Genomic DNA, 16383 nt, shown 5'->3' with positions numbered 1-16383 from the left:
ATCCAAGGGGAGGGTGGAAAGCCAGGCTTGGAAATGAATTAGAATGGGAACATCTCTATGTAGCCAAAACTACAATTCGGCCTTGCCTGGGTAGAGCTGTGTATGTATTTTCTAAAGGCCTATTTCATTTTTATTCTATTTATCAGGTTGCTTGGGTTTCAAGTTCTAAGAGAAAGCAGCTGTTTGGGTTGTTTTCTGCCCAGAAAATCTTAATACTTCCACCAGACTTTACCCAATGGGGAAGATAATTTCTTAAAAAAAAAAAAAAAAAATGGGCCGGGTGCAGTGGCTCACACCTATAATCCCAGCACTTTGGGAGGCAGAGGCGGGTGGATCACGAGGTCAGGAGGTCGAGACCATCCTGGCTAACACGGTGAAACGCCATCTCTACGAAAAATAAAAAAAAATTAGCCGGGCGTGGTGGTGGGCGCCTGTAGTCCCAGCTACTCAGGAGGCTGAGGCAGGAGAATGGCATGAACCCAGGAGGCGGAGCTTGCAGTGAGCCGAGATCGCGCCACTGCACTCCAGCCTGGGCGACAGAGTGAGACTCCGTTTCAAAAAAAAAAAAAAAAAAAAGGACGTGCTTTTTCCTAAAAAAGGAAGTAGGAGTGCAGGGCACCATCACCAAATGAATGGGTGAACAAAAGGTTGTATATAGAGATGAAATAGGATATTATTCAGCCTTAAAAAGAATTGAAATTCTGACACACGCTACAATATGGATGATCCTTGCAAACATTATGCCAAGTGAAAAAAGCCAGAAACAGAACCAATACTGTATGATTCCATTTATATGAGGTTCCCAGAGTAGTCAAATTCAGAGAACAGAAAGTAGAATTGTGGTTCCCAGAGTTAGGGGAAGAGGGGAATGGGAAGTTACTGTTTAATGGGAACAGAGTTTCAGTTTGGGATGAGGAGGAAGTTCTGGAGATGGTTGATGATAATGGTTGCATAACAATGTGAATTAATTAATTAATTTATTTATTTTGAATTGTGTAGCCCTTTGTTAGCAACTAAAATAGAAGGTATCTGTTGTACAACATGGGTAGTAATTGACTATAACTGGAGATTTATTATAATACAGATCATTTATAAATGCAATTTCTTTATTGAAAAGCTTCCACCTTTTTGTTTGTTTGTGTACAATTTGCAAAACTATTCTGAAAGCAGAATATATGTGCACAAGTCTGCAAAGAGTGCAAATTTAGGATACGGTAAATGCTTTTCAAGTTACTTTCAAAAAGCTGTCTGCCACAACTGAGCCTTTACATTGTTATGTTTTTTGATCAAAATATTTTGATGCCAGCCTTCCTTCCACTGCCCTAAACTATAAAGCATTTTTTAATGAGTTGAAATTAAGGAAGGACTATGCCTACTAGAAAAAAAGAGAAGAAAGTTCTATTAGTTTGAGGTTTCAGAATCCCCCCAAACCAGGACCAGTATCTTGGTAAAGGCTAGGCTGGGACCCTGGACAGAGTATGAGAATGTGCAGGTGGCCTCCCCGAGGATTCAGAGCTTCAGTGGACCGTGAGTGCTCCAGCTGCGTAACTCACTGAACAGTCTTGTCAGTTTCTACACTGGCTTGACTGGGCATAATTCAAAAAGGAAAAGCTCATATTCTTCCATTCTTCTGGAGCTCCGTGATAGCATTTAACACCCTAAAGGGATGTCTTCCACATATAGTATTATGGTGTTTCCTCAAGTAATTGCTAAAAGATACAGGGTCTAATTGTTCTATAATACTCATACCCATTTTATCTAGATATTCAACGGATCTATAAGTCTCCCCCTGGGATTCATCATAGTAACTGTAACGGAATGTTCGACCCCAATGGCAAAAATCAGAAGAAACCACAAAGAAATTACTAGGATCTGCTAGATATTTACTGAAGAGTTTTCTGAATTCCTGTTCTTTTGACTCACTAAGAGCTCCAACCAGTACAGAAACAATGGTAAACTCATCCTTATGGATTTCCATGGCTTTAGCTGTATAAGGCAAATGCATTTCAATACTGTGTTCATCTTTGTCTGCAGAGACATGCGTTCAAACATTCCTTTCTTCCACAGTTCTCTGTAAATCTTTTGGTCAATACGAAGGTCATACAGAGGTGTCCTACCTATATCCACACTGGAAAGTGCACACTGAGAGAGGGACACATGATGAGAAGTCCCAAGGATGAAAATTCCCTGGGTAATAGACAGATCCACTTGTTTATAAGCATGGGTGGCACAAGACCCACAGTACGTATATCCTGCACGGGGTGCAATAATGGCTCCAGCAGGTCTTTTTGTAGACTGTACTTGTGAAAGCCAACCTTCTAGCTGTGTGTTCAGCTGTGGTCCTGAGGCAGAGTACCAGCTCCCAGAGTGTCTGGCTTCCCAGCGGACCACTCGGTTGGACATCTTGATGCCTGTGCCGCCTATGGTGCACAAGGATGAATCAACAATGTGAGTATATTTAATGCCACTGAACTGTACGCTTAAAAATTGTACATTTTATGTTACGTATATTTTACCACAATAAAAATAAAGAGCCAGAGTTAATCAATGTCAAGACAAGGAGAATGGAAGGTCATGATCATTGGAAGAAAAGGCCACCTGGACACCTGGTAGAGTGGACTGGACACCTGCAAGCTCCAGCTTTTCTGTGTATCTTTGGGCAAGTCCCAAAACCTCCCTGACACTCTTTTTCTCAAGAATAATAACACCGGCCCTATTACCTACATGATAGGAACTGGATGGTACTGTGAAAGTATTTGGTAAATGTTAAACATTCTGTACAAAGGGAAGGCATTAGCATCTGAGGGAGTGGAAAAACTCTTTGTAAATCCATATGGCAGTGGCCTGGATAAGTGGAGACCACCTTCCTTAGGTTAGTATTCTGGAGGTGACTATCCCACGTGGATGGAAAGGGTTTGAACAAAAAAATCAGAGCAGGACAGGAAACAGTCATTTATGTACATGCTACAAAACCTAAACTGGCCTGAATTGCCCTACCGTGCTGCCACTCCATTAAGGCTTTACAACCCTTGGGGAAGGCTCAGCCGTATTCATAACTTTGGTGAAGCAGCTGGTGTTTCCAGCTGAGTGTCTCTAAAGGGCCTGGCCAACAAAGGAGCTGTTAATGAACATCCATAAAAACCCAATAAGGGGTGCCTGTTGGATGCATATGACCTATGTCTGGTATAGGATTTGGGCAAATAAAGTAATGATTGGTTCCAGGCAAAATTCCAAAGTTTCAGCTTTGGAAACCAAGGGTCTATTTCTATGCTAACTGCTTATTTGCTAACATGAGACCCAAGGTACAGGGTTGGAAGAGATTTCATTGCAAAGATTCTTTTTTTTCCTTTTTTTTTTTGAGATGGAGTCTCACTCTGTTGCCCAGGCTGGAGTGCAGTGGCACAATCTTGGTTCACTGCAACCTCCGCCTCCTGGGTTCAAGTGATTCTCCTGTCTCAGCCTCCTGAGTAGCTGTGATTACAGGCACACCACCACCCAAGGCTAATTTTTGTATTTTTAGTAGAGACAGGGTTTCATCATGTTGGTCAGGCTGGTCTTGAACTCCTGACCTCGTGATCTGCCTGCCTTGGCCTCCCAAAGTGCTGGGACTACAGGTGTGAGCCACCATGCTCGGCTCATTGCAAAGATTCTTCTGGTCCTGATTTCTGCCTAGATAAAAGTCTTCAGAGAGGGACCATTGTTAGAGCTATGGTTTAATCAGCCTCTAGAGTTATTGGAAGAAATGCTAGTATGTTTATAACCTTTGGGTAGAGTTTTCTGGTCATCCTTCAGTGATAGCATTTGGCTTTTTCACTGTTAATGCATAGAACACAGTTCCAACACCTGCTGAGCAGGTGCTTGGGGCTTCAACCCTAGTTCTGAATTACATATTTCTTCTTAACTCACTGAGGGCTACCTGGATTTAACACCTTCTCACTCTTGTGTCCTTAAAGGTGCTATTCTCAAATTTTCATTTCTTGCTTTTGAATTTGACTATGTTACATAACTTTTATCTATCTCTATCTCTGTCCACACGCACACCCTCAGGTGGCCTCTCCTTCCAATGACTATAACCTCATATTCTTCCTATCTTTGCACTGACTGACTCTGGCTGTCCTTGTTATTTTTATCGTGGCAAAATATACATGACATTTACCATTTTAATCGTTGTACAGTTTAGTGGCATTTAGTATATTCACACACACACACACACACACTCATATATTTCTACCCATTCTTTATGTTGGGAGTGGAAAGAGAGCTTCCTATACATGCTCAGTTTTCCATTCTGGTGATTTTGATGTTTGGCCATTCGGAGAACCTGAGAACCAAGATGGCACTGCCTTATGGAGCTTGGTGTATCCTCCTGGGGCTGATGATTCCATGGTGGCCAGCCCATGACCATTTGGAGTCACTGCACCCTATTAGGAGGAGAGGATTGGCCCTACTCATTACCATACGACTAGCCTTTTCATGGCATTGGAATTATTGATTTTTATTGGTTGAAAGTGACTTCATTTCTGTCTGTCCAGGAATAGACAGACCAGAGTTGGGGTTGGGTATTAGGGAGAAGAGACATGGTCAAGAGGAAGATATGAAAGAGAGAGAAAGAGGACAGAGAGGGGAGAGTAAGATTGAAGATAAAGAAAAGAGAAAGGAAGCTCAGGGGAAATCTGGATGGTCCAAGACAGAGAAAAGAGAAAGAGGAGTTAGGATGGGTGGGTGGGTGGAGGGTAGGAGATGCTGCTTTCTTCTCTGCCTGGGAAGGCTCAGCTTCCAGCAGCAGCCGGCCTTGGTCTGTGATTACCTCTGGATGTGGCTGGTGGCAGGGGAACACCTCTCTCGTCCTCTCTCTTCATTTGTCAGACACATTCAAAGTCTAGCTCAGACCCTGGAGCCTGCCTCCATGTGGCCTGAGGGAAGCTCATTTTCAATGAACAGATCAGCTGGGGAAGCGACTGGTTGCTATTTTTCACAATTTCTGTCTGGATATCCACTTTAGAGCAAAGCTGCTGCAACCACATTTGTTTTCCTTTTTGAGCTGGGGTGGGGGCATTCAGCGGCAAGTTTTCAAGCCGCCCCATTTCTTTATAGCAGGAAACATTATTGAAAATCCAACATGCAAATGTTTGTAACAGAAAGGTTTTGACAGTGTTCTTGAATGTTCTTGAAGATCTAAAGAAGCAATCTATCTGACTGACCTCCTGCATTCAAATGATCTGCCATACAGGTCTTGCTCCAGTGCACAGAATTAATATGTGGCCTCTGAATTGTGATGAATTCCAATTAGTTGCTCTCTTTAAACAGCAGTTTTTGGTGTCTGGTGGTATTTAGAAACTTCTAGCACCCCATTCTATTTATAAATTGCTTTTATAACCAGAGGATTTAAAGACTGAAAAAGACCTTAGAAATGCTTTAATGAAAAGAGCACTTTTCAATTCCAACTTCAAAACCCATTTGTCTGTGACCTTGAATACACCACTTAACTTCTGCATGTCTGATATTGCTCCTCTGTAAAGTAAAATGCCTGAACTAACTATGGGGTTACTTTGGTTCTCACCTTCCTTTATGCATTGCTCCACTGTTACTTCCCAGTGAGTGGTTTCCAGGGAGAGGCTCTGAGTCGTTAAGTGCCCAGGCCAGATCACACCCCAAGTTAGAGGCAGGTCCCCCGAGACCCTGCCTCATGGCTCATCTCTTAGGATGTCTCCACGATGCTCTGAGGAGCAGTGCTGTCCAGCTCATGGGGAAGCCCAGAGGCCAGAGCGGACCCACACCAGCTCTAAAGAGTCAGCGAGGATGGGGATCCTTGTTCAGCGGGAAAGGGACCTAGATCCCAGAACTCATCATGCTTGTTGTGGGTGCGTTTCTGCTAAGAGGTGCATATCTCTGCCATGGAGTAGGGTCTTTCTCACCTTAGAGAGAACGAAGGTGAAGGTTTTCCAATCTGAATGCTAACACGATTCAAACTGAATTTGACATCTCTTTAGACCCATTCCCCATAGTCCAGGCTATCTTGACCTCTCTGCTCAGCTTAGCTGACTGGACATGTCCACACAGGTGGGCCCTGGGCCATGACTTACCACATCAGACAGTAAATTCCTTACTCACGTCCTGCCCCAACCCAGCTGCTCCCCATTCTATGTTTTCTACATCTATCAGCACAGTTCATGGGACTAGTGTGGACACAGTGGCCCAAGCCAGACTCATCTGAAGTCATCTTTGATTTTCTCTCTTCCTGGCCACTTTTGCCAGTTGGCCTCTGTGTTCGTTTCCCAGGGCTGCTGTAACAGAACACAGTAGTTCCCCCTTATCTGTGGGGGATATGTTCTGAGACTCCATTGGATGCCTGAAGTCACTGATAGTATCAAACCCTATAAATACTGTGCCTTTTTTTTTTTTTATCTGATAACCAAGCCAGGTCCTAAGTGATTTGCAGGTGGTCAGTGTCTACAGCGTGGATCCACTGGACAAAGGGATGATTCATGTCCCAGTGGCATGGAGTGGACAGTGTGAGATCATATCACACTACTCAGAATGGTGCACAATTGAAAACTATGAATTGTTTACTTCTGGAGTTTTCCATTTAATATTTCCAAATTGTAGTTGACCACACGTAACTAAAATTGTGGAACATGAAACAGTGGATAAAGTGGAGCACTGTGCCACAAACTGGGTAGCTGAAAACAACAGAAATGACAGAAATGTGTGCTCTCATAAATCTGGAGTCTAGAAGTCCAAATCCAAGTTGTCAGCAAGGTCGTCCTCTTCCTGAAGGTTGCAGGGGAGAATCCGTTCTATGCCTTTCTGGTAATCCTGGCAATCCTTGACATTCCTTGGCTTGTGGAGGCATCGCTCCTTTCTCTACCTCCATCATCATGTGACATTCTCCTTGTATGTCTGTATCTCTTCTCTTTTTATAAAGGCATCAGTCATATTGGACTAGGACCCCCCTAATGTGTGAATATGACCTCATCTTAACTTGATTACATTAGCAAAGACCCCATTTCCAAATAAGGTCACATTCATGCGTACTGGGGATTAGGAATTCAATATACATTTTTGAGGGACACAGTTCAATCCATGAGAGCCTCTAAGTCCTGTTAATTCAACCTGTTAACTATCTCTAGTCACTCTCCTCTTCTTCAACCTCACAGTCATTCTCTTTGTTCCCTATGTGAACTTGTTCAAAGCCTCCCACCAGTTCTGCTCTTCCTACCTCCACACTGATGGGATAGAAATCATCTCTCAAAAAGTTTGGAAGATTATTATTATTTTTTTAAATAGAGTGCTGGAAGTGGAATTGTTGGCTGAAAAGGCATCTGTCTTTAACATTTTGTTAGACACTGACAATTGTCATCCAAAGAAGGTATTTATATTTGTAGTTAGCTATGCCTTGTATATGGTTTGTCCCCATCAAAACTCATGTTGAGGCTAGTCCTCAATGTAAAGGTGTTGACAGGTGGTGGCACCTTTAAGAGGCCCTTGGATCATGAGGGATCCACTCTCTTGAAGGGATTAGTGCTGGCTAGAGAAAGTGAGTGATTTCTTGCTGTCTTGGGACTGGATTAGTTACTGTCACAGTGGGTTGTTATATTTGGCTTTCTTGCTTTCCTCTTGCTTCCTCTCTTGCCCTGTGGTACTTTCCACCATGTTATGAGGCAGCACAAAGCCTTCACCAGATGCTGGTGCCATGCCCTTTAACTTCTCAGCCTCTAGAACTGTGAGTTAAATAAACCTCTATTCTTTACACATTGATCTGTGGTATTCAGTTATAGCAACAGAAAAAAGACCAAGACATAGTCTTATATATAATGTGTGAGTGCCTTTCTCCACACACTTTTTCCAACACAGGATTTTTATCAATCTTTTACATTTTTGCCAACCTGTCAGATAATGGTGTTTCAATATTTACATTTGTGTTTTCCTAATTACCAGGGACTCAGACCACACACCATTGCCAAGCTGAATGGTGAGTGTGGCACCTTATCCTGCTGCTGTTCTCTCTTCTCTGCAGCTCCAGTCAGCCTTAGTGCCCTCAGGGGAATGGGGACATTAGTGCCTTCAGAATCTCCAGGTGAAAAGCAGGTGCCAGTTTCTAGGTGTTCGCGTGTGAAGGGACACATTGCAGGCTCATTCACAAAGTCCCACAGCTGAGTAAGCATGCAGTTGCATACAGATGCCAGTCTCCTTTTGGTGCTGACACCCTCCTTCTCTGTGATTGGCACTCTTGGTGCCCTTTTTGGTTGGATTGGGCTGAGGGATTGGAGGGGGACATTCCTGGTTCTGCCAAAGCACTTTTTCCCTGGGCGTGCACCTCACTACCTGGATGATTCCCTTTCTCCTTCAGGAGACTGACCTTCTGCTTCTAGATGCTAGATGGGGTGGAGGGGCAAGGTAGAAGGGCCAGCTTAGCCAACTCTTTATAAGGCCAAAGGATGATTTGGGCAACTCTTTGGCACTGTGTTTAGAATGTGTGGCTTTGTTGAAATGACTGGCTTCAGCTTTGAAGATTTAGCCAAGATTTCAAGACAAAAGGAAAGAACTCAAGCAGCATTTTGTTACATATATGTTCCATATGTGTATGAACATGGGAAAGTGTCTGCAAAGTACTACTCATGCCTTTGTTTTGGGGATTATAACATTTGTGACTTCATTTCCATGTAAAAGTGCATGCATTGGGGCACTTTTACTCTGGGCTTTATAGTTTTATATTGCTTAAATTTTTTAAATGAACTTTTGCTATTTTTGTATATAAAAAATTTTAAATATCAATAATTCACCTTTTGGAATCTCTCTTTTACTAGGTTGTAGAAAGCAAAAGCATCAACACATCATTTTTCAAAAGGAAAGGGGTAATTTTAAAATTATTGTCTGAATGTTTGTTCTATGCACACCTCTGGGACAGAGTTTGTTACACTACATTTCTGTTGCTGTTGAAATCCCACAATGTCTTGTATAGGTATTGTCAAATAGGAGGCACTAAAAGCAGAAAAAAAAGAAAGGAAAGCCAGAAAGAAGGAAGGAAAGAAAGCAAGCAGGCAGGTGAGACTGACTAAGCAATGACAATGCGAATCCCAAGGACTTCTCAAAGGTGAGCTAGGTTATCACATTCTCTCTCTCTCTCTCTCTTTTTTTTTTTTTTCTTGAGACAGAGTCTTGCTCTGTTGCCCAGGCTGGAGTACAGTGGTGTGATCTCAGCTCACTGCAACCAACCTCTGCCTCTGGGTTCAAGTGATTCTCCTGCCTCAGCCTCCCAACTAGCTGTGATTACAGGTGCCTGCCACCACACCCAGCTAATTTTTAGTAGAGACAGGCTTTCACCATGTTGGCCAGGCTGGTCCCAAACTCCTGACCTCAAGTGATCTGCCCACCTCTGCCTCCCAAAGTGCTGGAATTACAAGCGTGAGCTACTGTGCTCAGCTGGACTGTCACATTCTCAAGACTCCTCTTTAACTTTACACAAAAGCATTAATTGCTATTTAAATTTATTTTTCGCAAAGATTCTCTGGCAAGGTGCTTATCTGATTGCTGCCTCCAAGACCTCTGAGCTTGTCTTTCTCCTCAAAGATGACACAAAAAACTCTTTGAGGTTTTTAAATTAAATTAGGTGCCCAAGAAATTTGTGCTTCAAGATATGGTCATGCACTTGAAAGTGGTAGAGAGTGATCCAGAACTGCACAGATTCCAACCTGAAATGCAACTTGAAGTCTGTCTTGCTGGCTAGTACTTGAAACATACACTTGAGTCTGGACTCAAGGATAGCTGAAGATGAGCCAATGTTTTCCTCCCAGGAAATGTAACTGAATTGCCAATTAAAAAGCAAAGTGCTAGGCCAGGTGCGGTGGCTCACACCTGTAATCCCAGCACTTTGGGAGGCCGAGGCAGGCAGATCACCTGAGGTTGGGAGTTCGAGACCAGCCTGACCAACATGGAGAAACGCCATCTCTACTAAAAGTACAAAATTAGCAAGGCGTGGTGGCAGGTGCCTGTAATCCCAGCTACTCAGGAGGCTGAGGCAGGAGAATCGCTTGAACCCAGGAGGCGGAGGTTGCGGTGAGCAAAGATCATGCCATTGCACTCCAGTCTGGGCAAAAAGAGCAAAACTCCGTCTCAAAAAAGAAAAAAATGCTAATGAGAGCAGAATAACATAACAGCATAAAAAGCGAATCAAAATAGAAAAAATATCGAACCTCATTAGTATTCAAAGAATTGTAAATTTACATAATGAACACAATTTTTTACCTATCAACTTGGCAGGGATTTAAAAAAGAGGACACTGTTCAGTTACTAAGGCGTCAAACACTCATGCACTGCTGCCAGAGGTTAATCGGAAAAAAATTTTTAGACTGTCCTTTTTCAACTTGTATACAGATGTGCAGAAATTTGAACCCCAGTAACACTTTTAGAAGTTTCAGAAAATATCCTGAATATGCAAAATGATTTAGCTACATGCTGCTTACTACAATCTTATGTTTAAAAACCTGGACATAAACTGTATAGCCAACAAAGGGATATGTTTAGAAAATTATGGTTCATCCATAAATAAAATGCTACTCAACCATTAAAGTGGACGCTGCCAATCATTCCATTCAAACTGTGTTCCACAGAGCCCTGGGGGTCTCCCGTGATGATCTTGGGAAGGCTGAGTGTGGGAGAGTCCAAGCTTCTCACATCCACTCCAGCCAGAACAACAAAATGCTGTGAATACTACATGGGAGAGCTACCACCAGAACAAAACACGAATTTTAATATATGGAAAGGTGTTGACGGTATAGCGTGAAAAAAGAAAAAGGCAGCAAGGGGTAGGAATACTCTAAGCTTAGTGTTTAGGTGGCATGATGGTTTTGCTTTTTTCCCCTCAGTTTTCACATCCTGAGGCCTTTCTACCTCCTCTGTGAGGCAGTGCACGTACAAAGAGTAACAGAAGGGAGGAGGAACACAAAGTGGGAAATGGAAAAAGGAGAGAGACTTTTAAAGCATACTTATAACAAACAAATAAGAGATACACTAAGAAGTAGTCATGTTTGACACAGTAAAAGATCTCTTTTTATTGTTGTTTTTGTTTGTATAGACATTGCACTTATCTTCAATCAAAATTAGTCAGAATTACACGTCTCATTCCTTTGGGACCCACAGCATTAACTAGCACATCTGACACTTGAATCCAGTTGCAGCGCTGATGTGAAGGTCTGTCGTGGGGAAGGGCACATAAACCCAGGGAGCATCTCCTGTGGGTCTTGTGGAGAAGATGCCTTTATAGTTTTGCCAGTGCCGATGTTGGAAACTTTAATCTCGGTGTATTGGAGGCTCCATTAAAGACTTATCTGGGGGGAAATGGGCATGGTGGTCCACACCTGTAGTCCCAGCTACCTGGGAGACTAAGGCACAAGTGATATGACCACTTGAGCGCAGGAGTTTGAGGCCAGCCTGGGCAATATAGTGAGACCCTATCTCAAACAAAAATTTATCTAGGGGGTAATATGCTCCTCGAATGCCTCTGTGCTCTCGCATTTGAAAACTGCCCTCCTGTGAGGGATGCTCATGTCTACTCGGAACGTTATGCAGATAGGTGCTGGTCTTTCTTAAGAATGCCAGAAAACTTCCAGAGTCCTAAACTGATTTTAAAACTGTTATCAGAGCATATTTTGCACATCACTCTTTTCAAGTGATTTTTTTTAGTAAATTTACCAAGTTATGCAACCATCACCATAGATCTGTTTTAGCACATTTTCATCATGCCAATTCCATCCCTCATGCACATTTACTGCTAACTTCCATTATCCCCTGTCCCTAGAAACCACAAATCTACTTTCTATCTTTATAGCTTGCCTTTTGTGGATATTTCATATAAATAGAGTCCTAGCACATGTAGCCTTTTCTGCCTGGCATCTTTCACTGAGTATAATGCTTTTGGGATTCATCCACATCATGGTGCATATCTGTAGTTTGTTCCTTTATCTTGCCGAGTCACATTTCATTGTATAGATATACAAGTGTATTGACTCTTAAGTATGCATTGCATGTATAGATTCCATAGTAGATATACACAAGAAGAAAACCAACTTGCTGAAATGTTAGTAGCACCAAAAAATGTATTTCCAAGACAGTCTTTCGAATGAGAATAGAACATTCATGTTATAATACTATCTAATCCATCAATAACTTGGACTTTATTTTAAAAATAAATATTCATTGAGCTCATGCTCACTGTTGTGCTAGGAGTTGGTGATGTCTGGACACGGATAAGACAGAATCATTACCCTAAACAAACTCAGATTCTTTTTTTTTTTGAGACGAGTCTCACTCTGTCACCCAGGCTGGAGTGCAGTGGCAGGATCTCAGCTCACTGCAACCTCTGCCTCCTGGGTTCAAGTGATTCTCCTGCCTCAGCCTCCCGAGTAGCTGGGATTACAGGCATGTGCCACCATGCCCGGCAAATTATTTGTATTTTTAGTAGAGACAGGGTTTCACCATGTTAGCCAGGATGGTCTTGATCTCCTGACCTCGTGATCTGCCTGCCTTGGCCTCCCAGAGTGTTGGGATTACAGGTGTGAGCCACTGCACCCAGCCAACAAACTCAGATTCTTATGGTAGACAGACACAGAGCATAAGGTGAAGAAATGAAGTGTTGGGTGTTGGTAGAATATCCAAGTAGCTGATATGGTTTGACTGTGTCCCCACCCATATCTCACCTTGAATTGTGATAATCCCCACGTGCCATAGGAAGGACCTGGTGGGAGGTAACTGAATCATGGGGATGGGTCTTTCCCATGCTGTTCTCATGATAGTGAGTAAATCTCAGGAGATGGGATGGTTTTATAAAGGGCAGTTCCCCTGCATACGTGCTCTTTGCCTCCCACCATGTAAGATGTCCCTTTGCTCTTCATTTGTCTTCTGCCATGACTGTGAAGCCTTCTCAGCCATGTGGAACTATCAGTCCATTAAACCTCTTTCCTTTATAAATTACCCAGTCTCAGGTAGGTCTTTATTAGCAGCATGAGAACGGACTAATACAGTAGCCAGGCCTAAAATTCTAAATTGGAACACTTGTGCACATTTTAAGGTTTTTAAAAGTTCCTATTCTAGGTTCATGGTGGATAATTAATAACCTCAATGGGGAGGAAAACAAGTCATTTCTAGGGTCTTCTATTAAATTCTGTACTAGTAACATGATTTTGATGACCTTGAATGAAATCACACAAAGACTTGCTTATCTAAATATACATTGTGGAAGGCATGCGTGCTAGGTACTTGTCTTTATTGACCCAATATTCATATTCCCCCTTTCCTGCTAACAGAACTCAAATTTATTTGGGTAGTAGCAGAAGTCCTTTGGTTTCAGGGAGGAAGGGCCCACCCTTAGTTCCTGGGAATTAATAGTAATTCTAAGCCAGTTATTCCTCTTGGCCAGTCATTGGTCTAAGGATGACTGCGTGATCCAGTGCTGGCTGATAATATGCAAAAGAAAGTATGGTTAGTGACACTTCTGGGAAAGTGCTTACTTTTCTGATACAAAGGGGACAGACCCAGCTGGCATGGAATTTGTCCCTTTGCCCTTTCCCTTGGTTCTTGCCCGAAATGTGCACGTGATGTCTGTAGGTGAGATAGGCATCTTGAGACTGAGAGACAAAAAGCATGAGGATGAAAGTAAGCTTGCTAAGGATAATGAATCTGAAAAGATGAAAGGAAATGTGGTCCTGGTGTCACTGGCAACATGAGCCCAGGGCTGCCTACTCTCAGATTTATTGTTATGTGAGAAAAATTAAACTCGTGTGTTTAGGTTTTTGTGCACAAATTTTTCTGTTACTTGCTGCCAAAAGCATCCCTAACTGATATAGTATGCTTGTCAGATTTTCAAATGTTTAAAAATTGAGATGAAATGTAAACATATGTGCTGACAGAATTGAAATTTAAAAAGTATATTTTTTGATTTATGTATCCACTAAATATTAAATACTTTCCACGTACAAGATGTAGTGCTAGTTCTGGGCTGAAATGGTGTCAAAAAAATAAAACACTAAAGGGAGTAACAAAAACATGCCACATTTAGGTTCAGCACAGTTAAGTGCACAAGTGTAGGACTGAATTAACCTTGTTTACTTGAGTATCTAATAAAAAGATCCTCCTCCTAGTCCTGCACAGACACAGACTGAGCACACTTATAGGCTCTGCTCTGTGAACCAAAGCAGGGAGATGTTATCATCCTCTTCAATACTCTGATTTTTAGGACACTTTTAAAGCAATGTGCTCAGTAGTGCTGGCCCCCATATGTAGAAGGACATTGACAAAATGGACAATCTGGAATGGCTGTGGTGATCTAACCTTTGGAGGAAAAATGGGTGTTGAGATATGTGTAATCATATGTTATATGTGTAATCATATCTGATACCTACCTCTGGGGGTTTGCAAGTCTTTGGATAGTCCACTTAGCACAGGAGTGACCTCACATTATTGAAGCCAACACTGAAGTTGGAAGGCTATTTAAAAGGTTGTTGCACAAATTGTTACTGTCCTGAGAGGAAGATGATTTCTAAGTCTCCTTCCTGCCCAAACCTTTATAATGAAAGAAAATTAATTAGTAATCAATTAATTAATTCATTATTTATGCATTATTTACAATGTGAAACAATGTCTAACCAATTCTTTTCTCAATTCTTATTCTTCTAGATGTCTCTGGGATCTTTAAAACACTGTCAATGCTTCTGTTAGGCTTTGGGTCAGAATCCTTCTCTTTAGCTTTTTTTTTTTCTTCCTTTTCATTTTCTTTCCTTCTATGTGACCATTCCCTTTGTTAATATAATTATTATTTTTTTGTATTTTTTATTGACATATCACAATTGTATATATTTTGGGGGTATATGTAATATTTTGATACATGCATACAATGTGTAATGATCAAATCAGGATAATTGGAATATCAATCACCTCAAACACTTATCATTTCTTTGTGTTGAGAACATCCAAAATCTCCTCTATTTTGAAATATACAATAAATTATTGTAACTATAGTCGTCCTACTGTGCTATTGAACAGTAGAACTTATTCCTTCTATCTAATTGTATGTTTATACGCATTAACCCCCCTGTCTCTATCTCCCCTCCTCTACACGCTTTCCAGCCTCTGGTAACCATCATTCTGTTCTCTACCTCCATGAAATCAACTTTGTAAGCTCCCATATATGAGTGAAAACATGTGATATTTGTTTTTCTGTGCCTGGCTTATTTCACTTAACATAATGACTTGCAGTTCCATCTGTGATGCTGTAAATGACAGGATTTCATTCTTCTTTATGGCTGAATAATATTCCATTATGTACATGTACCACATTTTCTTTATCCATGCATTCATTGATGGGCATTTTAGTTGATTCCATATCTTGGCTATTGTGAATAGTGCTGCAATAAACATGGGAATGCAGAGATTTCTTTGATTACTGATTTCCTTTCTTTTGAATATATACCCAGCAGTGGGATTGCTGGCTAATGTGGTAGTTCTATTTTTAGTTCTTTTAGGAACCTCCATACTGTTTCCAATAATGGCAGTACTACTTTACATCCCTACCAGCAGTGTCAGAGCATTGCCCTTTCTCAACCTCAACGGCATTTGTTAATTTTTGTCTTTTTGACAACAGTCATTATAACTGGGGTAAGATGTTCTCTTCTTGTGGTTTTTGATTTGCAGTTACCTGGTGATTAGTAGTTTGAGCATTTTCTCATATACCTGTTGGCCACTTACATGTCTTCTTTTGAGAAATGTCTATTCAGATCTTTTGCTTATTTTTTTAATTGGATCATTTTGGGTTTTTTTTGTTGTTTTGTATGTTTGTTTTTTGCTATTGACTTGTTTGAGTTTCTTGTATTTTCTGGTTATTTATCCTTGTTGAATGGACAGCTTGCAAATATTTTCTCCCATTCTGTAGGTTGTCTCTTCACTTTTTTTAATGGTTTCCTTTGCTGTGCAGAAGCTTTTTAGCTTGAGGTAATCCCATCTGCCTATTTTTACTTTGTTGCCTGAGCTTTTGAGGTCTTACCCAAAAACCCTTTGCCCAGATCAATGTCCTGAAGTGTTTCCCCAAAGTTTTCCTCTAGCAGTTTCATAGTTTTAGCTCTTACATTCATGTCTAGAATTATTTTAAGTTGGCCGGGCGTGGTGGCTCACGCCTGTAATCCCAGCACTTTGGGAGGCTGAGGTGGGCGGATCACGAGGTCAGGAGATCGAGACCATCCTGGCTAACACGGTGAAACCCTGTCTCTACGAAGAATACAAAAAATTAGCCAGGCGGGGTGGCAGGCGCCTGTAGTCCCAGCTACTCAGGAGGCTGAGGCAGGAGAATGGCGTGAACCTGGGAGGCAGAGGTTGCAGTGAGCTGAGATCGCTCCA

At 41.7% G+C, this 16383-nt stretch overlaps 1 pseudogene; it reads right to left on the bottom strand.

Moving 5' to 3' along the window:
• Window positions 1–1128: 1128 nt before the first annotated feature.
• Window positions 1129–2435, bottom strand: LOC129473802 (protein MEMO1-like; annotated as a pseudogene).
• Between the last annotated feature and the right edge of the window lie 13948 nt (window positions 2436–16383).

The sequence above is a fragment of the Symphalangus syndactylus genome, chromosome 2 (assembly GCF_028878055.3).
Source record: "Symphalangus syndactylus isolate Jambi chromosome 2, NHGRI_mSymSyn1-v2.1_pri, whole genome shotgun sequence".
Taxonomy (NCBI): domain Eukaryota; kingdom Metazoa; phylum Chordata; class Mammalia; order Primates; family Hylobatidae; genus Symphalangus; species Symphalangus syndactylus.
Note: the sequence above shows the minus strand (reverse complement) of the source record. Positions and strands in the feature narration are given on the sequence as shown.